The following is a 14,512-nucleotide window of genomic DNA, read 5'->3' as shown; positions in this document are numbered from 1 at the left end:
TGCATTGAGTAATTTTCAAGGTATGGAGAAAAAGTGCAATTTCTGTATTGAATAGTAAATTGTTACCATTTTCATCTGGCCTTTGACCCTAAAATTCATAAGATAATCACTGTCAGGCAGAAGATGCATGAATATGTAGTACGTTTCAAGATAACTTGAGCCACTTCCGAGATATGGAGGAAAAACTTAGTTCAGCACTTTCACTTGATCTTTGACCTTTTGACCTTTGAGGCATAAACAAAAGAAAAAAAAAACTTTCCAGAGAATCTCTATTAGGTTAAACATGCATATACCTAGTGTAAAAAAAATAATAATCCTGCTGGCATTGCATAAACATGAGGAAAATATTTAGTAAAATTTTAAAGTGTTGCCCTTGACCTTTGACCCCTGACCTTTGACCCCATGAACCTTAAATTCTCTAGATAATCACTGCCAGTCAGTGCATGTATATATACTATGTTCCATGAAGAGACCTTGAACAATTTCCAAGGTACAGAGAAACTAGAAATGTCGCTATGGCGACTGATGCCTCCGCCATAATGCATGATTCTCCCAATAGGTGTAATGTCTTCACAATGTGTGATGACAGTTTCACATAACTGGCAAAATATCGAAATGACAGGTTTGTCAGAAATATCTTGAATGTTCACTTTCCATGATCTGAGTTTGCTATAATTGTCTATTAAAGAGTGCAGGTACACACATTTGGGGAATTGACAATTTTTACTGGACTTCTGACCAACCTTATTATAAGTTTATGCATTGAGTATAATTTTCAAGGTATGAAGAAAGAGTGTAATTACAGTACAAAATATATCTTTTTTTCCATTTAAACCTGACCCTTAACCTTTGACCTTTGACCTTCTGGCCGGAAATTTCCAAGAGAATCTCCATTAAAGGGAAGGTAAACCCAAAGAGCAATGTGGATTGAGTGAAAGCAGCAACATTAGTAGAACACATCAGTGAAAGTTTGAGAAAAATCGGACAATCGATGCAAAAGTTATGAATTTTTAAAATTTTGGTGTTGGAACCGCTGGATGAGGAGACTACTAGAGGATATGACGTATGAGTGGACAACAATACAAAGAAAATATAAAGGATATTCAACAAAAATTCACTTTTCTAGAATTATGAAAGAGCAGTGGACCAACCGCTTTCAGAAAGCAGGGGGAATAATTGCTACCCTTAACATATGTCAATATCAAGTTGATGGAATTTGTAATTTTCATGAAAAATGGATTTTTGTAGTATTTTCTTTATATTTTCTTGATATTGTAGTCCACTCATACGTCATAACCTCTAGTAGTCTCCTCATCCAGCGGTTCCAACACCAAAACTTTAAAAATTCATAACTTTTGCATCGATTGTCCGATTTTCTTCAAACTTTCACTGATGTGTTCTACTAATGTTGCTGCTTTCACTCAATCCACATTGTTCTTAGGGTTTATCTTCCCTTTAAGTAATACATGTACATACTGAATGTTAAAACTAATAATGCAATCATTGCAGAAACTAGTATATGAGGGAAATAGTAACATTTTGAGGAGTTGACCTTGACCTTTGAACCCCTGACTATTGACCCATGACCCCTAAATTCCCTAGATAATCCCTGCCAGTCAGTACATGCATATGTACCAAGTTTTATGAAGATACACTGAACGATTTGCGAGAAAAGTGATATTGCAACATTTTCACCTAACCTTTGACCTTTTGACCTTTGACCTTATGACATGAAAATCTCTCTGGAGAGTCTTTACACAGTAGTACATGTCTATCCTAAGTTTCCAGAAAATAACTGCGGGCATTGCATAGATATGGGGGAAATAGCAACATTTTTAGCATTTGACCTTGACCTTTTGACCTTTGACCTCTTGCCAATGTCGCTAAAATCTATTCTCAACTAATTGTCCCATCATACATCATCCTTGGACCAAATTTGGTGAAAGCTGCTTCATCCAGTTTTGAGTTATCACGTAAACAGATAAATTTTAGGATTTGACCTTGATCTTTGACCTTTGACCTCTGTCCGATTTCACTGAAAAACTAATCAAGTAATTGTCCCATCATACATCATCCTCTAACAAAGTTTGGTGAAATTTGCTCCATCCAGTTTTGAGTTATCGCGTAAAAGGATGCAATTTCATGATTTGACCTTGACCTTTGACCTTAAGCCAATTTCACCCAAAAACTAATCAAATCATTGCCCCATACTTCATACTTAGACCAAGTTTGGTAAAATTCCAGTAAATATTACTCAAGTTATCACGTAAACGAAAGCGGACAGACATAGGTACGGACGTACAGACGTACGTACGGACGGACGGACAACCCGAAAACATAATGCCTCCGGCACCACTTCGTGGCAGAGGCATAAAAAGGTGAAGTTTTAATATTTTTACATGACCTTTTGACCTTTGACCTCATGACCCAAACTTAGAGAATCTTAATTGGGTAATACATGTATACACTAAGTTTCAAGAAAATATCTTCAGGCATTGCATAGATATGATGGAAAAAGTGAAATTTTATGTATTTGACCTTGACCTTTTGACCTTTGACCTTGAGCATGTGTGCCCAAAAGTTGATAGGCACAACTTCACCCCCTAATACACATACATTCTAAGTTTCATTAGGATACCTCAAAAGGTTTTGATAGTGACCTTGTCCACAAAATTCATTATGGATGGAAGGACAGACGGAAGGACGGACATAAGGACGGACGGACGGACAACCCGAAAAACATAATGCCTCCAGCACCACTTCGTGGCGGAGGCATAAAAAACAGGATGTAGACCACTGGGGCAACAACAAGGAAGGGATTATCAGATTAAGTTGAAATTGAGCATGCTCTATTAACATATTTTGACCATCATTAATGCCAACTTTCAAAGCAGTTGCTGTGTCCCTTCAAAAGATATCAGACTTGAAAGGGAAGAGTGTGCAAAGGGTTGTTATTAAAGAAATGAAAAGGGGCCTCTAAGACATACCTCATCTCTCTACAAAAAAGTTGTAGAAAAACTGCTGAAAATGCACTTTCCAATTCATTTTATGATCCCAAACTTAAGAATAGAAGGGTAGTTCCTTTAGAAAATATGAACAAGGAAAAGTAGAAATTATGCAGTGCATAATATATGTCCCCGCCAGAAGTAGCATTTTGTAGCAAAATGTACAATATAGGTAAAAAATCAAGGTCAAAGGTGGAAGAAGTCAAAGGTCAAATTCTGTGTAGGAGTTTTGAAGCCCTCACCTAGTGCAATCACATAAAGCAAACGGAATCGAAATTGGATTAGAAATGGCGAAGGAGTAGCATTCTGTAGCCAATGTACAATAAAATATAGGTCAAAAATCAAGGTCAAAGGTCAAAGAAGTCAAAGGTCAAAATTCTGTGTACAAGTTTTGAAGCCCTCACCTAGTGCCATCACATAAAACAAACGGAATCGAAATCGGGTTAGAAATTGCAGAGTAGCGTTTTGTAGCAAAATGTACAATATAGGTCATAGGTCAAGGTCAAAGGTCACAACTGAAATTCTGTGTAGAAGTTTTGAAGCCCTCATCTAGTGCCATCACATAAAGCAAACAGAATCGAATTCAGGTTAGAAATGGCAAAGGAGTAGCATTTTGTAGCAAAATGTACAATATAGGTCAAAAATCAAGGTCAAAGGTCACAGAAGTCAAAGGTCAAAATTCTGTGTAAAAGTTTTGAAGCCCTCACCTAGTGCCATCACATAAAGCAAACGGAATCGAAATCAGGTTAGAAATGGCGGAGTAGCATTTTGTAGCAAAATGTACAATATAGGTCAAAAATCAAGGTCAAAGGTCACAGAAGTCAAAGGTCAAAATTCTGTGTAAAAGTTTTGAAGCCCTCACCTAGTGCCATCACATAAAGCAAACGGAATCAAAATCGGGTCAGAAATGGCGGAGTAGCATTTTGTAGCAAAATGTACAATATGGGTAAAAGGTCAAGGTCAAAGGTCACAACTGAAATTCTGTGTAAAAGTTTCAAAGCTCCTATTGTAGTGCTATCATATAAAGCAAACAGAATCAAAATTGGCTCATAAGAGAAGTAGCAAATTGAACATTTTGATCACACACACACACACGGACACACACACGTACGGGGCCCGTTTCATAGTCCCCTGCTCGAACTCGTTCGGCGGGGACAAAAACTAGATGTTGACCTAGTTGACCCGATTCACCTTTTTTGACTCATGTAAAATCAAGGGGTGCGACTTTTTGTTCGTTTTGTGGTGCACAGTCACATATACGCATCTCATTAGGATACCCAAAAAAGTTTTTTTTTAGTTATGCTGTCCACAAAATTCATAAGACGGTCGGACAGAAGAATGGACGGACAGACAACCCAAAACATTATGCCTCTGGCGACACTTCGTTGCGGAGGCATAAAAACAGCCACTCACCATGTGTACCTGCCGTGTCCCTGTATCATGCACTCCCTGATGTGCAAGTGTTATCCCTTAAAGTTGGACGATCATCACCCCAAATGGTGCAATATTTTGTAATCTCCCGAATGACCGAAGTTTGTGCATGCAATTGCTCAATGCCAGACTTGGTGCTAAATCCATGAACGTGTGGGACAATGCTGCCACTGAGACACACGTGGATGTGTGTAAGCATCATGCACAAACATTGTGACCGCGAGCTCCGGTGATTGGAGAGAGGCCAGAAGACGCATGGCTCTTTTGGCTTTTCTTCTCATGCGCATGCACACATTTGGAAGCTCTCATGGCTCGGGCAGCCATTTTGGGTCAGAAGACCTGCAGTCTACAGGTATTATTCGCTGACCCATTAAGCCAGCACTATTCTCATTCAATGTCACTACATTTGGTACAGAATGGGGAAGGCAGCATGTTGCGTTCATCTCTGTGCCGCACAAACCACTCACCATGATTGTAAGGCTTTAATTCATCCTCTAGTCTAGAGGTCTAGTCTAGTGTAGACATGACTGCAAGGGCTACGCACTGGAAGGAGGCCTCAGTGGCTGGTACACCCTTTAGGTAAAATGATATGCAGGTGTTGGCCACGCTCAAGTAGGCTGCAGCCTGGATCTCTTTGACAGATACTCCATGTGGCGCTAATACAGTGTCATCGGCACGTAGGACAGAGTTTGAAATGTTTGCCATCAGCCCTTGGTGGCTACAAGCGAAGCAGAAACCATTTCCCTGGAGGCAGGGGCAAACAGTTCCTTTCTGAGACAGATATCACTTGAGGGTACATACCAGACACCAGATTTTGTCCTACAGCAGTGAGGAGTGCTGTTATTAAAGAGCTGGAATACAGGAATGTGACAAGTCCATTCTGAGGGGAGATGTCACCCTCAAGGTCAGAAGTTGGCAACTGGGTTGTCCTCACCCAGGATAAAGGAGGCCTCAGATGTGGCATCGCAGAGCAACACCATGCCTAAGGCTGAGCAGCTAGAGCATTAGAGCATTCAGCTGTATTGAGCTCATGCTCCTTCCCCCGGCTTGTTGATAAATGCTGCCACACAAACACAGTGTGATAGTGGACATACTGTTGGAAATGCCAGAGGGCCAGCAGGACCGCCAGTTTTTCAATGGCGATGTGCATGGTGTGTGCCTGCAGCAGTGCCCCCCCCCCCATCCCTGCATTTAGTTATCCATGGTTACAGTGACACGTGTTCACTGTGCAGGTAGGTTTGCCCTGTGAAAGGAACAAGCACTCCATGTTCTCAACAGGGCCCATGCATGGGGGGATAACAGGAATAGGCATGTGAAGGGGGTTGCCGTGAGGGCTAAGTAGGGCAGGACATGTAGCTGGAGCAGATGCATCAGCAGCCTGCAGTCCCAAAAGCATGTTGACTAGGATGGCCAGGTAACAGAGAAAGTGTAGCCACTGTCTGATTGTACTACTTTACAATCAACTCTATGTACCGGGAGTTGGGCATGCTCATTCCTGGGGGATATCTATAGCAACACCCAAGAATATCGAACGTTGAATGAGGGTGAGTTCCACCTTTTCCTAATTCAAAATTCACCCCAACAGTTGTACCACCTGCAGGAAGCACACGACGTGGTCTGGCAATGTTGCAACCAGTAGCAAGTTATCAAGAAAGCAGTAAACTTGAGGGCCTTGCTGCCTGATGTACCAAATAATGCATGTCGCTGGGTGCATGAACAGTTGGGGTGAGAACTTGAGGCCGAGGGCAGAACCCTGTGATGGTATTTCTGCCAGTGGAGAAGCCTAAAAGGTCTCATGACTGCTGGTCATGAAAATCAGGCATGATCCTCTTATCTACGAGGCACATACGACCACCTGTTACAGTATTCTATCATTTCCTATAATTGCCCACAGACCAAACTAAAATTTTGACACAAATGGCTGACTATACACCGCCTGTGTCCCCCGGGTCGTACACACGTAACCTGTCACCCACCATGACACTTATTCCAGTTCGACGCACCAAGAAATAACCTGCAACAGGATGCACAGACATGTCATGCTGCAAGGCAAGGGGTAGGAAGGAGGAAACAGATAGGTGGTTGTATGTACCTTGTAGATAAGATCACGCCTGATCCTCATGACCTATTATCAGTATGTCCAACCACATATTTGTTACAGTATGCTAGACTGACATGGACTAAGCGGGAGGCTTGGCTGCAAAAGGGCAGTGTATTAGCAGGACTGAGCCGCCAACAACAAAGCTGCCTAAGAGAACAAGGGCACTGTGGCAGGGATGTCCCAGAGATAAAAGGAGATGAAGGAGTTCGGGAAGTGCCAGTAAGCTGCCTTCTAAAATCTCCTCATTGGACATGCTGTTGAACAGAGCCCAAGATGCACTAATCCCCCTGGCATCGTGTGCACGGGGTGACACGCCAGGCGAGAGGGCATCCGGGCAAGGCTCGGTTGGCAGCAACGATCCACTTATCACCAGAGCGATGGTCCTTAGTGCGTGCCCAATAGTACTTGAGTGCGTGCACTGGACACAAGACCTTATCCTCCACTACCAATGAGTGGGTAGACATTGGTTGAATATAAATCTCAACTGGCTGGGAGCTAGCTGTTTGATTCTTTGCCACATAGGATGGGTTGGAAATGAGGCGTACCCCTGCGCGTTCCCAATGCACATGCCCTGGCACCGCCGACAGTGCATCCAGGGAACTGCAGCGTTAACCAGAGGCAATCACCAAGAGGATCTTAATGGTCACATTTCTAGGGGAGGCCTCAGCGAGAGGCTCAAAAGGTGCCCTAGCAAGGGCCTCCAGCACCTGAGGGATGCTCCATGGCAGGAGCAATCTCCGAGTTAGGGGGGGGGGAGGGCACTTCAGAAAGAAAGCGCAGACCAGGCCTGTCTGGGAGCAGTTGAGACACTGGCCCCGTCCACGAACTCAGCATGGACAACAAACCTTAATCAAAAAGGGGAATCAGAAAGTCTGCAACATCCCGTAGACGTGCAAAATTGGGATCAACCCTGTGTGACTCACACCAGCTAAAGTATCCAGCCAAATGGGAAATATACAATTCCTGGTTGGACTCCCATTGGCTGCGAGTGATGAAAGTCGCAGCCCCCTCTGAAAGGCCCGCCTGAGCTCCAGATTCCCTGACAATGGCCAAGCAATCAGGTGGAGGGTGGCCAACATGGGGTGCAAGGCCCTCGACACTGGCTAGGAGATCAGCTCCAGGTGACCAGGGAGGTGCCTCGGGTTCCCCACCAGTAGGCCTGTCAGCTGGAGGAACCACATCCTCTTTGGCCCCCAAGGCACTATGAGGACGGTCCCTTAGTTCTGCCTCACCTACCACAGAATGCAGAGAATGAGAGCGAACAATGGGAACGCAAAGTCCCAAAGTCCTTTTACTGGAAGAAGGCATCTATCCGCCAGGCCGCCGGGTCCTGCACCCTCGTGCAGTACATCGGCAGCTGCATGTTCAGCTCTGAGGCAAACAGGTCCACATTTAGTGGGGAAAGCTGACACACCAGCAGTTGCATGACCTGTGCAGCGTCCACTCCGAAGGGAGAACCCGGCCCCAGGACAGAAAGTCTGCTATCAGGTTGTCCCGACCCAGTATATACAACACAATGGGGAAGACTTCCACGTGTCGGCACCACCTTAACAGCTCTGCAGCTAGAGTATTCAGGCACATGGAGTGTGTGCCTCCCTGCTTGACATATGCTGCTACAGTGATATTGTCTGTGCATATCAACACAGCCCAGCCAAGGATCAGTGGCAGAAAATGCCAGAGGAATAAGGCAACAGCCTGGAACACCACCACATTGATGTGAGGGAGGGTGGCCGAGCAGCACCAGTCCCCATAAGCATGCAGGCCCTGACGGTGCCTGCCCCATCCCATGTAGGAGGCATTGGTGGTCACTGTGATTGTGGGCTGCAGGGGCTGCAGAGAATTACCCCTGTTCAAGAACTCTGGGCGGCACCACCGCCCGGGAAGCAGGCAGGTGGCCAGGGGCTCCCATGCCTGAGAAGGTGGAACTGTAACAGTTGCATGTGCAGCCAGCAGTTCGGTAGCACATCAACCAGGCTCGCCAGATACCCTAAGAACTGAAGCCAGGTCCTGGCTGGCATCTGCCGCCGCCTGAGGCAGCGCCCATGATCGTAGCCACCCGAGCCAGACTGGGGCACACCAGCTGCCGAGGGATATCGATCACCACACCCAGGAAGGTTGGGTACTGTATTGACACAAGTTCCAACTCCCAGTTTATGAGAAACCCCAGAGTTTGCACTGTTCTAAGAGGATATAGCAGCTGGCGAGCAGGGCCTGGGAGCAGGGCCTGGGAGCAAGCAGCCAGACGTCCAGGTAGCAAAAAACCCGCAGGCCTTGCTGCCAGAGGAAGGCCACCACTCACAATACAAACCTGGTAAACAGGTGTGATGCGGGCTTTAGGTCAAAAGGTAGGGTGCAGGAGCAGTACACGTCTCCCCCATCTCTGGAGGCTGGGATTATGGGGATGTGAAGATAGGCATCCTTTACAGCTATACTCTCCAGTCACCTGGCTTGAGGCACGGAGTATAGATGCCAAGATCTCCACGTGAAGTGATATGTATTGATGTACCAGTTGATTTTCTTAAGATTGAGAATCAATCAGACATTCCCCAAGCACTTGGGGACAAGAAAGGTGGGGGAAAGGGAGAGCCGCGGGTGATCGTGGGTCCGTTCCACTGCCCCCTTCGAAAGGCAGCGATCTGTCGCTATGCCTTGAAGCATGGACGGAGGCATGCGAGACAGACGATGCCTCCAGGCATGAGTGGCCAGTTCGATGGAGAAGCCACTGCCAACAACAGAAATGAAGGCATCGTCCATTGTGGCCGCCCAGGCCGGCTGGAAGACCTGAAGGTGGCTGCCCACCCCTATGGGGCGCCCGTGGAGCACTCGGGGAAGGAGTCGAAAGCCTCCGTGGCCCTTGACGGCCAGTGGGTAGACCCATGCTGCCTGCCACAACCCCTGCGTCTACGGTGCCCACGGCTGGGCCAGTGGGCTGCCTGCGGGGAAGGCATGGTCACCATCACACGCCGAGGAGCCGACGCCTGAGGCGGTCAGGGTGATCCCCGGGGACGGGTGGGCCGAGTCTCAACTGATTGCAGCTGACCCACTAGCTCATGTGCCTGCTGGCATTGGGTTAGCTTGTCCTTGATACAGGGAGCGAACTGGTCAGAAAAGAGGGACAGCCCCTCAAATGGCATCCTGTTCCTGAGCTGTGCCCTCTACCTCGCCGGGAAACCAAGGGCCTCGAGGGCTAGGTCCCGGCAAGGGAGGGTGGTGAAGAGTGCGGCACATGTGGACTGCTTCCACAGATGTTCTGAAATGGACATCAGAAGGGAGTCCAACAGCTGGCAGTCCTCAGGAGACCTGTAGATCATCCCCTGAACTGAAAGGTTGGTCAGCACTCGATCCGGCGTAGGCAGCCAGATGCATGGTAGATCTTGTCACGACCACCATGTGAGTCCACCACCTATCCTTTTCAAAGAAGGCACAATCACAGAGGGGATGAACACTGTCCACATAATCCCCAAGAGCCAGGAGCTCTGGGGAGAGGGTGTCGGGTGAAAGGTACTGGGCCATGTCCCCGGGCTGGAAAGCAAACGTTCGCCGCATGCTGGGAGGACCCCCTGGGAGACGGCTCACAGGCAATACTTCCGTACTCATCCTTAAAATTCACTATTAGGGGATACCAGGTTGCACTCCCAATCCCCCTGGAACAGCCAGGATTCCAGGGGCTGCTGCCCCGCCGGGTCCTGGCGAACCATGAAAATTCTTGCGATATTGAAAAAGTAAAGCCTCCACCTCCTCACTGAGATGTCTCAACCCAGGCGGGACCTCAGTCTCGATGAGTTCCATTTGGATGGGGAGGGGTCGGACTTGGATGCTGTAAGAGACCCATACAGCTCGGAGAGGAGGGACACGGGCTGGGCTGGCACAAGTGTCGGGAGAGGCCTCCGCAGACAGTGCTCCGTAGCCCACTGGGGCTCGGGTCGCCAGGCCCAGGGACTGGTGGGGGAGCTGAGACAGTGGCGGAGTAAACCCATCAGTAGCAGGGGTGCCTACTGCCAGAGCTAGGCCACTGCTGGCGACAGCCGGGCAGTCAAGCAAAGGCACCAGGTGGCCATCCGCCTGTACAGGGAATATTTCTTCCCCTGGCGGAGCACCAAGCATCGACGGGGCACAGCTTGCACCCCCCTGCTGGCGGGAAGCGGCTTGTCAAAACGATGGCGCGGTATCCACAGGCATGGGGGGAGCGGCAGCGGCAGCTAGCGTGCCGACCAGCTGGCTGGGAAATGCCCACTGCAGCTCTCGGCAAAACAGCTCGTCATCATTAAGAGCTCTGCCTCGCTAGGGGCAATCTCTGAGGCTGTCCAGCCGGCGGAGTGCCGGTGGAGGAAGCCTCAGATAGCTCCCTACCCCATCTGGATGCCGCTCTAGCAGCAAGGACGACTAGCCGGTCAGTGCTGCGAGCGGACGGGATGGGGGTGGCTCTCTTGAACGAGTGCGCTCGGGGCGGCTCCCCACGGCTCTCAAACCCCTTGGTCAGCTTATACTCCTATCGTGGCGCCATGGGCGGCACTCCTCCTGCTCCTCAGAGTCGCTCTCCCCGGAGGCAAGAAGCTCAAGGGGGGTTTTCCACCAGCGATATGGTCCCCAAACACAAGTACCTTGAGGGCAAGCTGTTCAGGAATGAAGAATTTTTTTGTAGATGGTCTGTTTGAAAAGCAAACAAGATGCAGGCCAGGAAGACCTCTGAAGGCCAGCATCTCAGTAGAGTAGCATGCAGTTTGTTCCATCGCGTCTGTCTCAGCATAAAACTTGCTGAGGTAGTGGAGCAGAAGGGCTTCCGCCTTCTCACCAAGAAGGCAGAGCCAGCGTGGGGGTTCCGGGTCAGCCCGTGAAACAGAGCCAAGTGCTGCTAGTGGGTGGTCATTGATGGATGACAAAGTGGAATTGGCCAAGCTTGCAGTGAAGAAGGGGAATGAGTGTTGCTGGTGTTTAGTTGCTCTGGTTTTGTGAGGGGGTAAATCACATGGGTCTGGAGTGTGAGTCGGTGGTAGGAGTGGGGTAACTGTCATAAGTGATCCAAGAGGAAACATATCAGGTTACTGAGAATGGCATTAGCAGAGTTGTAACTGCAAGTGACTTGAAAATGTGTGTTGACTCTTCGGGCCACAAGCTCTCAGGATTATTGGCATAGCCAATTAGCATAGCATACTTCGAGAGACAGGCTAAAAGTTGAATTGAATGAAGATAACATTATGCCTCTAGCAACACTTCATGATAGAGGTATAGATAAAAAATCATGGTCTACAACCACAATGAAACTGCATAATAAAACTTTCATTATTCTCTTTTTTGAATGTCTGTCTAGGAAGTCAGACTGGGAAAGACTCCAGCAAGCACCTACCTGACGTCACCAACCTTAATGGACAAGGCTTTTCTCCTGCTGCTTCCCAAAGCGTGAGCATGGAGGGCAATTCTGAGACATGTTATCCATGCAGAACCTAACAGCACCTTACAAAGTTCTCTAGGGATGTCACGACATAAGGGAGAGCCTTTTTACCTGTGTCAAGTCAGCCATAATCCTTCACTGCCCTTCAAGATGCAGCTTGTGCCAAGGGGTGGAATAGAATGGACAGAAGACTAGAGGGTTCTGCCAAGAACCCTCTAGTATGACTGCAGAAAGGCGCTTGTGTATGGACTGAAGCCAGGTCTGTGTGGACCTCTGCAGCTCTCTTGGGGAAAGAACCTTACATAAGAGCTGCCTACCAGTATATTATGGGCCACACAGAGGGCAGCTGGTGGAAGTCAGGCTCAGGTGGCAAGTAGTGGGTCTACAGGGTAATGTCGCAATGCCCTTGGCCAGTTTGGCTTCACCTTTTCCATGCTCTGTGGTACTCCCAAAAATGTTATGGGTTGTCTGTCAGTAATATTGTGGACTTAATGCAATTTCAGAAGTGTTCAAGTATCTAAACAACTTTTTACATTTTCATGTTCTTCTTTTCATTCATATTCACCAAATTTGGCAGGTAGCATCCTTAGTTATGATCTCGATTTGTTAAAATGGGCACCATGCCCCACCCAGAGGGCCCCCAGAAGGGCCCAACCCCCCAAATTAAGGAATCTTATAAATCTTCTCTAGAACCAAAAGTGGTACAGCTAAGATGTGATAGTCAATGACTGTAGTTCCAAGTTTGTTCATGGCAGATCCAGGGGTGCCCCCTGCCCCCCTTGGGCGGGGGTGGGGGTGGGGAGGTCCAAATGGGGACCCAAATTGTACATTTTGATATTTTTCTTGAAAACTTCATGATGGATTTTTCATCAAACTTGGCAGGTAGCATCCCTCGAGGGCTAGGATTTCAATTTGTTAAAATGGGCACAATGCCCCACCCATGGGGCCCCAGGGGGACCGACAAGCCCCCCCCCCCCCTATCAATGAATCTTTAAAAGCCTTCTTCTCCAGAACCTGAAGTGATAGAGCTAAGTTAATGCTAGAATTAGTACATTGATGACTGTAGATTCAAGTTTGTTCATGGCAACTTCAGGGGTGCCCCCTTTGGGACCCAGGGGAGGGGGGTAAGGAGTTCTAATGGGGCCTTAATTGTACATTTTCATTTTCTTCTTGAGATCCCCATGACCAATTTTCACCAAATTTGGCAGGTAGCATCCCTAAGGGGATAGGATCTTGATTTGTTCAAATGGGCACTATGTCCCACCAGGAGGGCCCCAAGCGGCCAAACCTCCCAAAATTAAGGAATCTTTAAAAATCTTCTCTTGAAAGTTAATACTATGAATTAGTACATTAGTGACTGTAATTTCAAGTTTGTTCATAGCAGATCCAGGGATGTCCCCTTGGGAGCAGGGGGAGATCAAATTGGGGACGAAATTGTACATTTTCTACTTGAAAACACGATTGATTCTCACCAAACTTGGCAGGTACCATCCCTAGGGAGTTAGGATCTCAGTTTGTTAAAATGGGCACCTAGTCCCATCCAGGGGGCCTCAACCCCCCCCCCCCCGCAAAAACAAAAAATAGGGATTTTAAAATTCTTCTTCTCTAGAACCAGAAGAGCTAAGTTAATACTATGAGTTAGTACATTAATGACAGTAGTTCCAAGCTAGTCAATTCATGGCGGATCCAGGGGCAGATCAAGCTCCCAAAGATCTCAACGTTTTGCCAGTATAACTGCAAACTTCTGGCGAAACAAAACAGGACATTTCTTGGACCCCAGCCAATCTTCTAGATCTTTTAGCAGTCTGAATACCGGCAACTCAAACTTTGTAAAGTTTGTAATGTGACTACTCCACCATCTGTTCCAGGGTGGTGCCTCCAATATGTGCAGTCCCTGTGTTGAATGGGTCTCTTGTTACATCACAAACACCAGCTATCAGATGGTGTGCTTTCTTCCTATTCGTGCACAGTGACTGAGACTTTGATATCAAGAAGTTTGGCTGCCAGTGTCAACAGAGGACCAAAGTTCGCAAAGATTTTGCAATCCTATCCTTTGAAATCTTTCATGAGAGAAACTGTGGCTTTTTTTCTGCCCTTGCAGACAAATCATATACCAATTTACCCAGCTAATACAAGAGGTACAAAAACTTTCCTAGGCCAGGTACCCATAAAATAAACTGCACAATTTTTAAATCATGACATCTGACCCAGACTCCTGGACATTTGGATGGACGGACAGGGAATCAGACATAATGGATGGCAATTCCAACACATTTATAGTAAATATCGTGCATAATATACCCTTCTTGCTTCTGTGGCTAAAAAAAAAATAAAAAAAATATGGAACGCTTCACGATTTTGCGTGTCATCCTTGCGCAGGGGCCATGCTAATCTTCTCTGTATCGTTCCAATTTTAATAGATGTGCTGCCGAAGCGAGCACGACATTGCGTGAAATTCGGTCATATATATACCCGCTACAAGCTATTTTGGTATAATGGCCAGTGGATGAGTGTGCAATGCGTACAGAGCACGTTTTGCATGTTAAAAAAAGGTTTATTGTCCTCGTGCGGTCAGTAGGAACCCCA

General features: G+C 47.2%; 1 protein-coding gene and 1 non-coding gene across 2 annotated transcripts in view; both read right to left on the bottom strand.

Moving 5' to 3' along the window:
• LOC140238483 (arylsulfatase B-like) overlaps positions 1–14,512 on the bottom strand; it is a 68,827-nt gene that overhangs the window by 15,515 nt on the left and 38,800 nt on the right. The gene's annotated exons all lie outside the window — the stretch shown is intronic.
• Positions 14,261–14,367, bottom strand: LOC140239360 (U6 spliceosomal RNA). The gene has a single exon (XR_011901977.1). It is a non-coding gene; the product is annotated as a U6 spliceosomal RNA (small nuclear RNA).

Source organism: Diadema setosum, chromosome 15 (assembly GCF_964275005.1).
Source record: "Diadema setosum chromosome 15, eeDiaSeto1, whole genome shotgun sequence".
NCBI lineage: Eukaryota > Metazoa > Echinodermata > Echinoidea > Diadematoida > Diadematidae > Diadema > Diadema setosum.
Note: the sequence above shows the minus strand (reverse complement) of the source record. Positions and strands in the feature narration are given on the sequence as shown.